The sequence below is a fragment of the Capsicum annuum genome, chromosome 11, assembly GCF_002878395.1.
Source record: "Capsicum annuum cultivar UCD-10X-F1 chromosome 11, UCD10Xv1.1, whole genome shotgun sequence".
In the NCBI taxonomy this organism is placed as follows: domain Eukaryota; kingdom Viridiplantae; phylum Streptophyta; class Magnoliopsida; order Solanales; family Solanaceae; genus Capsicum; species Capsicum annuum.
Window position 1 is genome coordinate 187551433 of NC_061121.1, and position 14877 is coordinate 187566309.

At 35.3% G+C, this 14877-nt stretch overlaps 1 non-coding gene across 1 annotated transcript; it reads left to right on the forward strand.

Annotated features, from left to right (window-relative positions):
* Nucleotides 1–4485: 4485 nt before the first annotated feature.
* LOC124889025 lies at nucleotides 4486–4592 on the forward strand. Its single transcript, XR_007047643.1, has one exon. It is a non-coding gene; the product is annotated as a small nucleolar RNA R71 (small nucleolar RNA).
* The last annotated feature ends 10285 nt before the right edge of the window (nucleotides 4593–14877 follow it).

Here is a 14877-nt window from a genome sequence, read left to right on the forward strand (position 1 = left end):
GAATTTGTCTATTGTGCCATATCTTAGTTTTTCATTGTACAACTTTGCATTCTCATAAGAATTAAGGTGAAATTTATCTAATTTAATGATCTGCAACAATCTCTTCTCTTCTATAGATTTCATCTCAAGATTCAACTTTTTAACAGCCCAATAAGCTTGATGCTTGAGCTTAACAGGTAAATGACATACTTTCTCATATACCAAATGATATGGGAAAGTACCAAGAGGCATCTTATAAGCTGTCTGGTATGCCCACAATGCATCATCTAGCTTCTTGACCTAATTCTTTCGTTGCCCATTAACTGTCTTTTGCAGTATTTGCTTGATCTCCTGGTTGGAAACCTCAACTTGTCCACTCATTTGCGGATGATTACAGTGGCCACCTTATACCTAACACCATGTTTAGATAAAAGATTCTTAAACCAAGTGTTAATAAAGTGCATACCTCCATCACTAATTATAGCTCTTGGAGTGCTAAACCTAGAAAATATTTGCTTTTTCACAAACTTCAGCACTACTCTTGCATTATTAGTAGGACAAGCTGCAGCTTCCACCCATTTAGATACGTAATCAACCACCATTATGATGTATAAATTACCATTTGATGGTGGGAATAGTCCCATAAAATCAATCCACCAAACATCGAATACTTTCACTTCTTGGATGTTGTTTAGGGGCATCTCATGACGCCTTGAAATCGTTCCCAACCTTTGGCATTGAGCAAAAATCTTTACAAAAGCTACTGTATCTCAAAATAATATTTCCCAAAAGAATCCAGATTGCAACACTTTTCTTGTGGTTCTTTTACCCCCATGATGGCCACAATAAGGGGATGAATGACACTTGTAGTACTTATGCAAATTCAGCTTCCGGAACACATCTTCTATAATGCCATCTGGACCCTACTTGAAAAGAGAAGGCTCATCCCATATAAAAGCACGAGAATTATGAAGCAGCTTCTTTCTCTGTTAAATTGTACTTTCAGGAGGATAAAAGCTACTTGCCAACAAATTTACAATGTTCGCATACCAAGTAACTTCACACTCTTTTATAGATAATAATTTTCCATCCAAAAACTCTTAGTGAATGCAGAGAGAGTCATCAACAACATGATCATGAGTTTTTAAACTTGATAATTGGTCTGCAACTTGATTTTTTACTCCTTTATGATCATGAACCTCTAAGTCAAACTCTTGAAATAACAAAATCCACCAGATCAATCAAGGCTTTGAATCTTTTTTATTGAAGAGATATTTGTTATTCGCATGGTCAGTGTGAACAATAACATTTGTGCCCACCAAATACGCTCTAAATTTATCAAATACATACACCACCGCCAATATTTCCTTTTCAGTGATTGTATAATTTATTTGGGCATCGTTCAAGACTTTACTAGCATAGTAAATAGAGCGAAATACCTTGTCTCTTCTTTTCCCCAAAATAGCTCCTATATCCACGTCACTAGTATCACACATTAATTCAAACGGCAATTCCCAATTTGGAGAAATCAAAATAGGTACTTTAATCATCTTCATTTTCAGCTTCTCAAATGCTTCTTTACAATCTTCCCCAAAATAAAACTTGGCCTCTTTTTCTAATAGTTTGCATATCAGGGCTACAATCTTTGAGAAATCCTGAATAAAATGCCTGTAGAAACCTTCATACCCCAAGAAGCTTTGCACTCCTTTCACTGTGATTGGATGTTGCAACTTTTCAATCACTTCAATTTTAGCTCGATCTTCCTCAAGTCCTCTGCATGACACTTTATGGACTAGGATGATTCCTTCCTTTGCCAAAAAGTGGCATTTCTCCCAGTTCAGCACCAAATTTATTTCTTCACATTGAGATAGGACTCGATCTAAATTCTGCAAGCATTTATCAAAAAAATCACCATAAATTGAGAAATCATCCATGAATACCTCAACAAATTCTTCCACTATGTCAGAGAAGATTTCCATCATACATCTCTAAAATGTCTTAAGCATATTGCAGAGGCCAAAGGGCATACGTTCGAAGGCATAGGTACTATATGGTCAGGTAAAAGTCGTCTTTCTATGATCCTCGGGAGCAATGGTGATTTATTATATCATGAGTAACCATCAAGAAAATAGTAATACTCCTACCCTACCAACCTATCCAACATCTGATCAATGAAAGGAATAGGATAGTGATCCTTCCTTGTGGATTCATTTAGCATCCGGTAGTTTGATACAAATTCTCCATCTAGTCACCATACTTAAGGGGATTAGCTCATTTTTTTCATTAGTAACCACTGTCATCCCTCCTTTCTTTGGTACTCAATGAATTGGGATCACCCACTTACTATCTTAAATTGAATAAATAATCCCATTATCGAGCCACTTAATATCTCTTTTCATACCACATCTTTTATCATTACATTCAACATGCGTTGTTGCTGCACTCTTGGCTTGAAACCTTTCTCCATGTGTATTTTGTGCATGTAAAAATCTGGATTTATTCTAGTAATATCAGATATTTACCACCCGATCGCCTTCTTTCTCTTTTTCAACACCATCATTTCTTCCTGTACCTATATATCAGATAATCTTGCAAACAAAATAACAAGAAAGGTATCATTATCACCAAGGTAAACATATTTCAAGTGAAAATAAAGAACCTTAAGCTCTAATTTTGGAGCTTCATTAATTGAAGCTTTGGGAGATGGACTAATTGGCCTATTCAATGGCTCAAAAGGCAATTTTATTAGTTTAATGACTGCCAAATTCATGACCTGGGATAATACCAATGCTTCTACATTTCTATTAAGATCACAACTTACCAAAGCACACTCTAAGGGATCATCTAACAATAAAAGCCTCTAGTCAGACTCGGTATCGATAATAGATATAGACAGAACTCATATATAAATGGTAATTTTAGCGCTTTATACACATCAAAAACCTCCACTTTATCATGCTTTCTCATTGTTATTTTCCTTACTACTACATCAATTAATGATTTTCCTATTTCTAAGAAAGGTCATCCCAAAATAAATAGAACAACAGGATCAGCGTGAAATTCAAGAATTACAAAATCCACTGGAAAGATTAAGGATCCTACTTGCACCAAGACATCTTCGATAATACCATCTAGCCTAGCAAGGGACCTATCTGCCAACTGTAAAACAATAGTAGTGGGTTTTGGACTCCCAAGGCCCATTTTCTGGTACCACGATATGGGCATAAGATTGATGTTAGCCCCCAAATCACACAATCCACACGCACTAATGGTCTGTCCAATGGTAATTTGTGAAGTGAAACTACTTAAATCTTTTAGCTTCATGGGTAATTTATTTTAAATCTTGGATGTGCACTCCTCAGTAAGTGCAACTATAGCATATTCAGTCAACCTATTCTTATTTACAACTATATCCTTCAAGTATTTTGCATATTTTGGCACACTCTGCAGAATGTGAACAAGAGAAAGATTTACTTGAACCTTCTTTAAAAGATCTAAGAACTTATTGTAACTCGCCTCCTCTTGATGCTTCCTTGCCTTGTGAGGAAAGGGTAAAGGTAGAGTCTTCTTTTCCATGTGAATTTCCTTATTTTCCACTTTTTCCTTGACTTATTTCTTCGCATTGTCTTTAGAACCATCATTAGTGACTGTGGGACTCACCCGCTCCTGAACTGTCTCCTTAGTTTGTAGCCCACTCCTTGTTGTAACCATATTTACCTACTTAGGATTTTCCTTTGTATCCTAGGTAATTCTCTTTGAGGTTTTGTATTATGTGCTCCTACAATTTGACCCAGTTGCAACTCTAGATTTCTCATAAGCAATTGTTGACTCTTCAACTCCACTGTAAACTATGCTTGTTGAATCTTTATTTTTGCTGCAAACTATGCTTGTTGAGCCATAAACTGCTTTATTAACTCCTCCACATTGCTAGCTTGAATAGTTACCTGATTATTCTGAGCCGGCTGTTGATTTGGTTATACTGGCCCCTTGTACTGATTTGCATTCTGCGCCTGATTTCTACTCTATGAGAAATTTAGATACTTTATCCAGTTGGAATTATACGTGTTACAAAAATTCTGTTGTCCCTACCGATTTGTATTTCCCACATAGTTGATAGAATCTATATTAACAGAACATGCATCTGCTGTGTGGTCACCACTTCCACAAACCTCACACCAAGAATTCACCTGTTGGACTGCATTGGTTGTGGCTGCATTTTTGTGCAACACCCAACTTTATTTTATTGAGCTGAGTAATCATATGATTTTACATTATTGTGATATGTGCCTATAATGTGGTAAACTCTCCAATACCCCTAAAACCTTCTTAGGAGTACTCCTCGAATTAGCTTGCCAGTCAAGATTTACTGGTGAAATCTGATTCAACAGTGTGTACAATTCTTCATAAGTCTTTTCGAGAGCCTGTCCACCTATTTCTGAATCCAAGAGAATCTTCGTATTTAGTACCAATCCCTCAATGAAAGTATGAACAAGAACATCGTTGGACTGATGATAGTGAGGGCAATTTCTGAGCATACCCTTAAATCTCTCTTAAACTTGGTAAAAATTCTCTCCTTCTTTCTGTTTGAAACTCAAGATCTTACTTCTCAAGTGTACAATCTTCCTGAATGGAAATAATTGACTAGGGAACTTTTGAGCTAGATCTTACCATAAAGTGATAGAGAGTGGTGGTTCATTATGTAACCACCTTTTTTCTTCCCTCATTAGGGAAAAAAGAAAGAGTGTAAATTTGACATAATCAGAACTCACCCCTTCAGAAATATAAGTATCGCTTATTTCCAGGAAGGTCCATATGTGTTACTGAGGATCTTCGTGTGAAAGGCCATGGAATTGTCCTACTGAATTTAGGAATTGCACCATATTTTGCTTCAATTCAAATTAACCACCTGGTTTAGGCTTGCAAATACTGTTTGTCACATGGTTCGTTAGTGGAATTGCCACTTCACAAATAGGTCTATCAACTAATTGAGCAAGAATAACTAGAACAACTGAAGGCGAGATATTTCGGCATTTGGATTGACTGATTCATTTCTTTGTTCATCCATTCTTCACCTTTGTTGAAAGATCTGTTTTGGTTCTACAAAAGGTTGTACTAATTCTTTGTCTCTCACTAGTCCTCTATTCAACTAAACCTACAAAAAATTTAGTTGCTAAGATCAAGTTGGTAAGACTTAAATTTAATATCAAAAACCAAAAATTTAGCAATTTACTAATGATACTAGTCCCCAGCAACCGCCCCAAAAATATGTTTCGACTCAAACGGACACGAAAGTGCACGTGATCGTACAAGAAATATAGTGATTTAGACAATTAGATATCGTTCATTTAACCAACTTTTAGTTTTAGACAATGAGTAAGAAGTGTTGTAAAGTATCAAGATGATTTTGAAATTAAGAATAAAAATGTAAATTAATAAATAAGAAATAAAATTTTATGACCAGAGCAAAGCGAGCAACGGTTGTAAACAATAATGCTAAGTATTCCAGGTTTGAGGATTTTTGAACAATAATACAAATCTACATTCTTATAGCAGTCTAATTGGTTATCGGGTTGTTGGTTTGCAAGTTTTAGGCTACGATTTTGGTCTTTCGACCTCAAATACTCTATCTATTGAGCATTATAGCTATAACTCCCGCAAAGATACAATGATTCTTCTATATTTATAAAGTAATCTTCTTGAAATTGAACCAAATAAGGCTTCAAGGTATATCACTATCCTAGATGCTAATTCAAACCCCTTATTTTATAAAAAGGGTAAGAACCTTGCTCCTTAATTTCTTTGTTTTATACAACAATTCTCCTCCCGGATTCACATAGAAATATAGATTTATTCTAATGGTGGCCACTTATCAAAATAGTAATCTCAAGATTTGAATAACAACCCAGATGATAATCCAAAAAAAAACTACTATAAAGAACATCAATGAGTAATCATGTTCTTGGTCTCAACCCCAAAACAAGGGTTTTTAGCCACTCATGTTTGAATTCAACATAAAATATAAGTAATTAATCATATCAAAAATTAATCTTGAAGTAATAAAGTTCAAAAGAAATAATAAGAACCCTAAAAGAAAGAATTCTATGCTTTTCCGCTGGTGCTATGCTTGCAAAAAGTGTTTGCAATTATGCTCTCGTGTTCCTTTTATCCTTGGGAAAATTTCATCAGATCTTCACACTTGATGTGATGCATCGCTAATCATGTCAACCCATCTAACGCATCGTGTCAACATCGCATTGATGCACTAAAATTTGTCTTAAAAATTTTGACTAAGTTAAATTTTTCAACACATGACGCAATGCGTCGACATCGCGTCGTGTCACTGGAATTGTCATCTCAAATTTCAAATAAGTCTCCAAACTCACACATCGATGCGATACGTTGACTTCTCGTTGATGCACTGGAAATTGCTCATAAAATTTTGTCAAAGGCATAACATTTACCAGTCGATGCGACGCGTCGAGTTAGCATTGTATCACTAGAATTTTACTCTATTTCTTCTCTTAATCTTGTAATTCCTGAGCTCTTTTCTTTTATCCTTGATCTTGTGCATCTACATATGCTCTTGGAATTGATCCATATGGTCTTTCACATCTTCATGATATGTATCTAATTTTTATCCAAATCCATTGGAAATTTACCTTGTATCTTAAATCACATTGTTTAGCCATGAAACACAATTTAGCTCATAATTCAATATAATTAACACAATTTTTATTCTCAAAATAAGTCCAAATATGGGTGAATAGTGATGCTTGGACATATAAATACGCCTAAGATCAAGTTGACACATATCTCATGAGTTTTCTTCTAGTACATAGTTACTCTTTCATCTTTCAGGACACTAGTTTAGTGGATCCACTCAGCCATTGTTAGTACCCATGGCATGGTAATGAGACCCTTCTAAATGGGGTTATAGGTTGGATCCCGATTAACTCAAATTGGGGCATTTTGATTAGATAATACCTCCCACAGTCTCAGTGAAGTATTCAATTTAGCATTCAGTTCAGTTTTGCTTGACCAAATCATACATATTACCAGTTATTCAATTATAATATTTAAGTATTTTAGTTTACAGATTATTTCAGAAATGTATATATGCTTGGTCTTACATTTCTAGTATTTCAATTTCCATGCGTACTTACTCAGTTATCTTATACTATTCAGTCAATCATTATTTCACGCACAGTAAACCCATGTATATCAGCCAGACCTCATCCAAGATACCAGTATATTTAAAGTACTAACTACATACTCTTCTTTATGCTATAATGTCTTATATCATAGGTTTGGTTGCTCAGTTCCCCAATCACTATTAAACATACCAACATTACTCAACAGTAGTAGTGGTGAGTCTTTATCTATTGGGAATAAGATGGTTTATTTTAGTAGTTCAGTATATTTATTCAGTTGGATTTAGTTGGGGACTTGTCCCATTAACTCCTCAGTGAGTTTAGAGGCTTTCAGATATTCGGACAGTCAGTTAGTTTTATCAGCTTTATCAGTCTTGACAGATAATTTCAGACTTGTGATTTTAGTAGTATTTTCAGTATTTAGAACCTTATGTCCTTATTAGTTATTTTCGACACACGTCTATTATCATTATATTATCCAGTGCTCACAATAGGTACCAACTCATGGGTTATCTTGTGGTCACTTATGACCGTAAGCACTGTTACCGCAAATAGGGGTAGCCTCGGGTCATGACAAAACTTGGTATCAGAGCCTAAGGTTTTACAGTATCCTAGGAAGTCTGAAAACGCATTGAGTAGAGTCTTGTGCATGGGTGTAATGGGCGTCATACGTATGGACAAGAGGCTACAAGATGTTTTAGGAAAAGTTTCCCTTCTTTCTGTATTTATGTCTTGTGAATGATCCTAATCTCTATTTAAAAATCTTTTTTTGACTTATTCTTTATTTTATTTATAGACAATACCTCCCAAAAGTAACAACCAAAGAAGGAACGAGAAGTAACCCGCACATCTACCTATTCAGGAAGATCCCTTGGATAAGCATGTCTCACATACCAAATTCAAAGCGAATTTCACTACCTTTGCTCATTTAGTAGTTCCTCAGAATAATTAGCAATTTGTTGTCCTATCTAGGTTTATGGTTAATGCTCAGCAAAATGAGGAGAATAAATATGGGGAAAAAGGAAGAGAGAATAAGAAGGCCAAAATAGCTAGTTTTAAGTCAAGGTTAGAGAGTGGTAACTATACCCAGTTCCACAAAAAATTCTTAGCCCCATCTTCTTCTTCAGCTAGTGCACCAGCACCAACGTTCAGAAATAATAGTCAAGATAGACTACTAGGCTCTAGGCCCTAGAGTAGCATGAACATTGGTCGTACTAATCCGCTCTGTGAGAGGTATGGTAAGAATCATCAAGGTGTGAATAAGGCTGGTAGTGGTGTATGTTTTTGATGTGGCAAGCCAGGCCATAGGATAAGGGAGTTCCCAATAAGTATATGGAATGGTAGAAATGGTCGCCAGTAAGATTAGACTAACTTTTCAGTAGCAACAGCAGGTCGTTCGACTCAACAGGGCACTACTTCTAGTGCCACCAGTTGTTAATTCCAGGATAGATTATATGCACTTCAGTCGTAACTTGATCTGGAAAGTTCTTCTTATGCAGTTTCAGGTGCATTACAGGTCTTTCATCTTTATGTTTATGTTATATTAGAACTCAAAGCTTCACTCTTTTTTTGTGACTCCATACATAAATGTTAATTTTGGTGTTAGCCCAGAAACATTAGTAGAGCCTTTCTCAGTATCTACCCCAGTGGGTAAATCTAATACAGCCAGATGGGTATACAAAAATTACCTGGTTACAGTATCTCAAAAAATTACTTTAGTAGATTTTGTGGAGGTAGAGGTGACTGATTTTGATGTCATTCTCGACATGGATTAGCTTCACTCATCTTATGCCTCAGTTGATAGTTGAAATAGAGTCATTTATTTTTAGTTTCCCAATGAACCAGTTATTGAATGGGGGCATTATCTCAGCGCTTAGAGGTTAGATTATTTCATATCTTAGAGCAATAAAGATGGTATATAAGGTATGTTCTTTCATATCCCTTCTCAAAATCCTATGAATGCATATGATCTAGAGTCAGAAGCATGAACCCAGAAGTTTAGCAGTATTAAAGTGGGGATAATATTATTTGAATTTAGTAGATTTTTTATCCATGGGGTTAATGGTATGATAGGTGAACCAAAAGGCTTGAAATAGTGTATGCGAGAATTTATGTTTATTAATTCAAAATTAGTAAGATAATATGGATATGATTTATAGATGTGATATTAGTAGGCTATGAAGAAAGCTAGTGTGGTTCATTAATTGTTTGGGGATATCCTTATTAAGTGTTAGAATCTAAGTTTGAATCTTTGAAAATTGAGCTAATAGAAAGTAGTGTGAACTCAGTGTATGGTGAAACTCATGAATGTTCTAAGTTAGGCAGTTTTTAAAGCTATTGTTTGATGACCACTTGGGCTATAGAAAGTTAAGAGTTGTATGTCAGAAAGAAGTATTAGTAGTGGGTTTTGCACTTTCAAGTGTAGTCTTTCACGGTAAATTAATTACAAATGAGTATTTTTATGCTCCAAACTTTAGAGTAATTTCATTGCAGTTCAGTTTAGAGTTTATAGATAAGGGGGAGATGATAAAATAAGTAACCAAATCAATCTATCAGATTCTAATAGTGATGCAAATATGTTGTAGAACATCAGTAGGGGAGGAAGATTCCCAATCCATTCTTATCTCAGAGCAGATTTTTGTACTTCAATCCTCATGATATATACTTATCCCTTACTTGTCATCCCTATGATCATAACTCATATTCATGCACTTTCTCTGAAATTATGTACGCTTCCAGCCCCTAGTATAAGGAGTTCTACTTTGTTCAATAGTACGAATCATGTTCCATGATTTTATGAACTCCAAACTCAGATCATACAGCTCATCACTCATGTACTCATGCTTTACAGTATGTTCATTCCATTACTCATGATACATTATTAATGATCAGCCAAATTAAGATTATGTCATGTATATACTCAACTTTTATCTCTGTAATGAATCCATGTTATGGATACTCTATTTCTCAGGCCTCAGTTAAGCATCCAAGTTATGCATAGTATTTTTTCATGCTTCAGGTCCTCATGCTATAACCTTTTAGTAACCTCTCCTTATGAAATAGTAGTGTTGATGAACACTTGATTTGATGGGAGAGAGTAAATATTTCATGTTGGGGAAAGATTGTTGTACGCTTGTTTGATCTAAGGTTATAAGTGTGGCGTAATATTGAGGCTAAGTTTTTGATATATGTCATGGTTAGTTAAAATTTTATGTGTGATTTTTCTTAAGAATAGCGCATGGAAATTGTTAATGATAGAAGTATTAAAGAGTATGGAAAAGATGCTTTGATGGGTTGTTTTCCTAGAAGTTCATGTGTGGTTATGATGATAGGTTTGGAGGTCATGTTAGTGTAAATAAGTGAATAGGTAAATTGTGTGTTAGCACATTCCTAGTAAGAGGTTGAATTTAGTCGTTGAAGTGGTAAGAAGAATTATTCTTGAGATAAGAAGTCATGAAAATGCAAGGTGTATTGCATTCATGATTCCGACTAGTATTACAGTGTTATGGGTGCCCTTTATAGATTCGAGTAGGCTTGAAATTAGTGAGAGAATTTAGTTCAACTCGCATATCAGTAGATAGAGTTATCAGTGCCCTTATGGAAATTTTAAGTAGCCTCAAGTGAAGTTTAGCATTAAAGCGAAATGTATAGTTGAGGGAGTATTATAGGAGTATGTCTAAGATTGAGAGTAGCAGTTGCATTGTCTAAGGCATAGCAATTCCAGTTTATGTTTCATAGGCCTATGTTCCATGTTACAAAGTTATATCTATATTAAGACTCTTTACTCATATATTTTGTTCAGATCATGCCCAAGTTATTTGCTCTCTACTATTATTATAAATTTTTAGAAAGAGTGTTGAATAAATTCTCCAGTTGAGTATAAGATTTCAATATAATTCAGTCTGTATAGCCAGCAATTTAGTTTAGCCGTTAGACAGACAAGATCCTATGGTTTTTCCATCTTCCGATCTAGTTATATCATACTATCCAAAGTCTTATAAATATAGATATACCAAGAGGTAAAATGATTGTATCCAGGTAATGTGTGGATTTGGCTCAGCTCATGCATCATGCATCAGTTTTAGATTACAGATATTCAGTTCATAAGTTCCTCGTGCACTATCTCAGTCTTTCCTCATGCATTATCTCAGTCTTTCCTTAGTACTTTAGTTAAGTCAGTATCATTCAGGGGATGAACTATCCCTAGGGGGGAGATATTGTAATACCCTGAGTCTTCATATCTTACACCTCTCAGCTTTTCTTTATGAAACCAGATCAACCATAAGGAAATGGTTACTTAGAAGTTAACTCTCTCATTTCTACCTCAGCCCTATAACTATTCTTATGGAATTGCATGCATTCACGAAATTAGCTCAATTCATGTATCATGTTTCAAACTCAGTCTTGTAATCATGTTTTCAGTTATGCATGTTCAGTATGTGATTTGAGTTGCTTCAGTTCAAAACAGTTATCCTAATTAGTCTCATTCAAGGATGAAAGTTGCCAAGGGGTAGATATTATAATACCCTGTATTCTTTTTAGCTCAATTTAGCTCCTAGTTGCATGCATAAGAGGCTTAAAACCTGGAAATTTTCACTAAATATTGGGGACTTCATTATTTTAAGGCCTCTTAACTTTGAGGATTTTTATATTTGGACTTTCTGACCCTGAGATGCTGGTTTTTGAGTTAATTCATGTTTAAGGGTGGAAGAAGCATGTCTCAGGGAAGTTTTGGACTTTTCCAATAAGAATTGGGTCTTGCTTGGATCACGATTCCAGTAGCTCATCGCGATAGCATCGCATTGCGGTGGTTATAGCGATGAAGCCCTCATCGCATTGTGGTGGCCATATAATTCGCATTCCAGTTATGAATTTAAATATCTGAGGGGAAATTATGTCTTATCATCTTAACCCAATTCGTTAATTCAAAAATTAAGGCTTTAGTTAGGGCATTATTTGCCAATCATCTCCAATTTTCTCTTAAAAACAAACCCTCTTCTCTCCCAAGATCATTAAATCCATTACTTTCTCTCTATGAAAACTACGAATTCAAGTACACAAATCCAGTAACATTCAAGAAAGCATCAAGATAGGTGTTTCTCTTTCAATCTTAAAGGTTTAAGGTATGTGTGATTTTTGTCCATGGGCGCTTTTCACCCATGGAGTCCAAGAATCCCTTTTTATGTTTTAAATTATGAGTTTTTACATGATTATGTTGAACTATCGACATGAATCTCTCATTATTTTAATTTCAAGTTAAGATTATATGTGTTTACAAGTGGAATGGAGTATAGTATGTTTTGAATGTTGAAGTTCCTATATCATGATCAGGCGAGTCAGAATAAATCCTCAATTTATGATTTTGTCGTGTAATCATGCTATCTTTTCATATTTAAAAGCATCCCAATGTTTAAGTCTCGATCTATATGTGTTTAATAAAATACCTAAGTAATGGATATTTGAATAATGATAACCTATTATGGTTTTCAAAGCTTTTATATGTGCTTATTGTTATTTCTATTCAGTGATGGTGGGTTATGAACACCCGATACCTAATTGTTTACATAATTTCAGTATCTTTGAAATTATCTCAGATAAGTCATGAGCATTGTCATTCAATTATTGTTATGATCAGTTGTTTGTTTAGTTAAGATTAGTTCAGCCTAGTAAAAAACATCATTCAGTTGGGAGTAGCATTCAGCACCGAGCAAACCCAAGGACGGGGGTATTCCTACCAGTTTAGGGTTTGACCCTTAGTAGCAATTCTTGATTTACAAAACTACATAGCCAGTGTAGGTTTGAGATATCTTCCTTCCATCTTAAGAGTTACACATATCTCATGAGTTTCATGCTAGTATAGGGTTACTCCATAGTTCTTTGGGACACCAGTTTAGTTGATCCACTCAACTATTTTTAGAACCCATGGCATAGTACTGACACCCTTTCAACTGGGGTTACAGGTTAGACCCCGATTAGATCAGATAGTGGCACGTCAGTTAGATGATACCTCCCACAGTCTCAGTATAGTATTTAGTTCAGCATTAAGTTTAGGTTTTCTTGACCATAGCATACAGATTAACAGTTATTCAGTTTTCAAATTTCAGTATTTCAATTTACAGATTATTTCAGAAATATATATATGCTTGGTCTTGCATTCTTAGTATTTCAGTTTTCATACATACTTACTCAGTTATCTCATACTATTCAGTCAGTCATTATTTGCACAGTTAACCCATGTATATCAGCATGACCTCATCGCGTATGCCAGTACATTTGAAGTAATGATCGTATACTCTTCTTTGCGATATAATGCCTTATATCATAGGTTCAAATACTGAGTTACCTGACCGCAGTTAGACATCCTAGTATTACTCAATAGCAACAGTAGTGAGTTCTCATCTATCTAGGATGTGATTGTTTATTTCAACAGTTTAGTATATTCAGTACATTCAGTCTGTTAGAGTTAGTTCGGGACTTGACCCATCAACTTCTTAGTCGGTTTAGAGGCTTTCAGACATTCAGACAGTCAGTTAGTTTTATCAGCTTTATCAGTATTGACAGATAATTTTAGACTTATGACTTCAATATTATTTTTAGTATTTAGAACCTTATGTCCTTATAAGTTATTTTCCACGCATGTCTATTATCATTAAATTATTCAGTGCTCACAATAGGTACCAGTTCATGGGTTAGCTTATGGTCACTGGTAATCGTAAGCACCGATACTGTGACTAAGACGTAGCTTTGGGTCATGACAAAACTAGGTATCAGAGCCTAAGGTTTTATAGTGTCCTAGGGAGTCTGAAAGTCTTGTTGAGTAAATTCTTGTGCATGGGTGTGAAGGGCACCATACTTATGGACAAGAGGCTATAAGACATTTTAAGAAAAGTTTCCCTTATTTCTGTATTCATGTCATGTGATTGATCCTAATTTCTATTTAAAAAACTCTTTCTAACTTATTTTTAATTTTGTTTGTAGATAATTCCTACCAAAAGAAACAACCAAAGAAGAAATGAGAAACATCCCGCACATTCACCTGTTATGGAAGATCCCTTGAATAAGCATGTCTCACATGCAAACTTTAGATCTACTTTACTAACTTAGCTCATTAAGTATTTGCTTAGAATGATTGGCAAGTTATTGTCCTATCGAGGCTTATGGTTCATGCTCAGCAGATTGAGGAGGAGAATCATTAAGAGAAAGAGAGAGAATAAGAGGGCCAGAATAGGTAGTTTTAAGTCAAGGTCAGAGAGTGGTAACGATTCCCAGTTCCACCAAAATTCTCAGCCTAGCTCCTTCTTCAGCTGGTGCGCTGGTGCCAAAGTTCAGGAATAACAGTCTGGATAAAACACTAGGCTCTAGTCCCTGGAGTAGATTGAACAGTGTTTTTGCTAATCCACTCTGTGAGAAGTGTGGTAGGAATAATTAGGGTGTGTGTAAGGATGGTAGTGGTGTGTGTTTTTTATGTGGAAAGTCGGGCCACGGGATGAAAGAGTGCCCTATAAGTATGAGGAATGGTAGAAATAGTCGCCAGCAGGGTAAGACTAACTTTTCAGCAGCACCAGCAGGTCATCTGACTCAATAGGGAACCACTTCTAGTGCCACCAATTGTCAATGCCAGAAAATATTATATGCACTCTATTCCCGACATGATCTGGAAAGTTCTTCTTATGCAGTTACAAGTACATTACAGTTATTTCACCTTCATGTTTATATTTTATTAGATCTTGGAGATTCACTCTTTTTT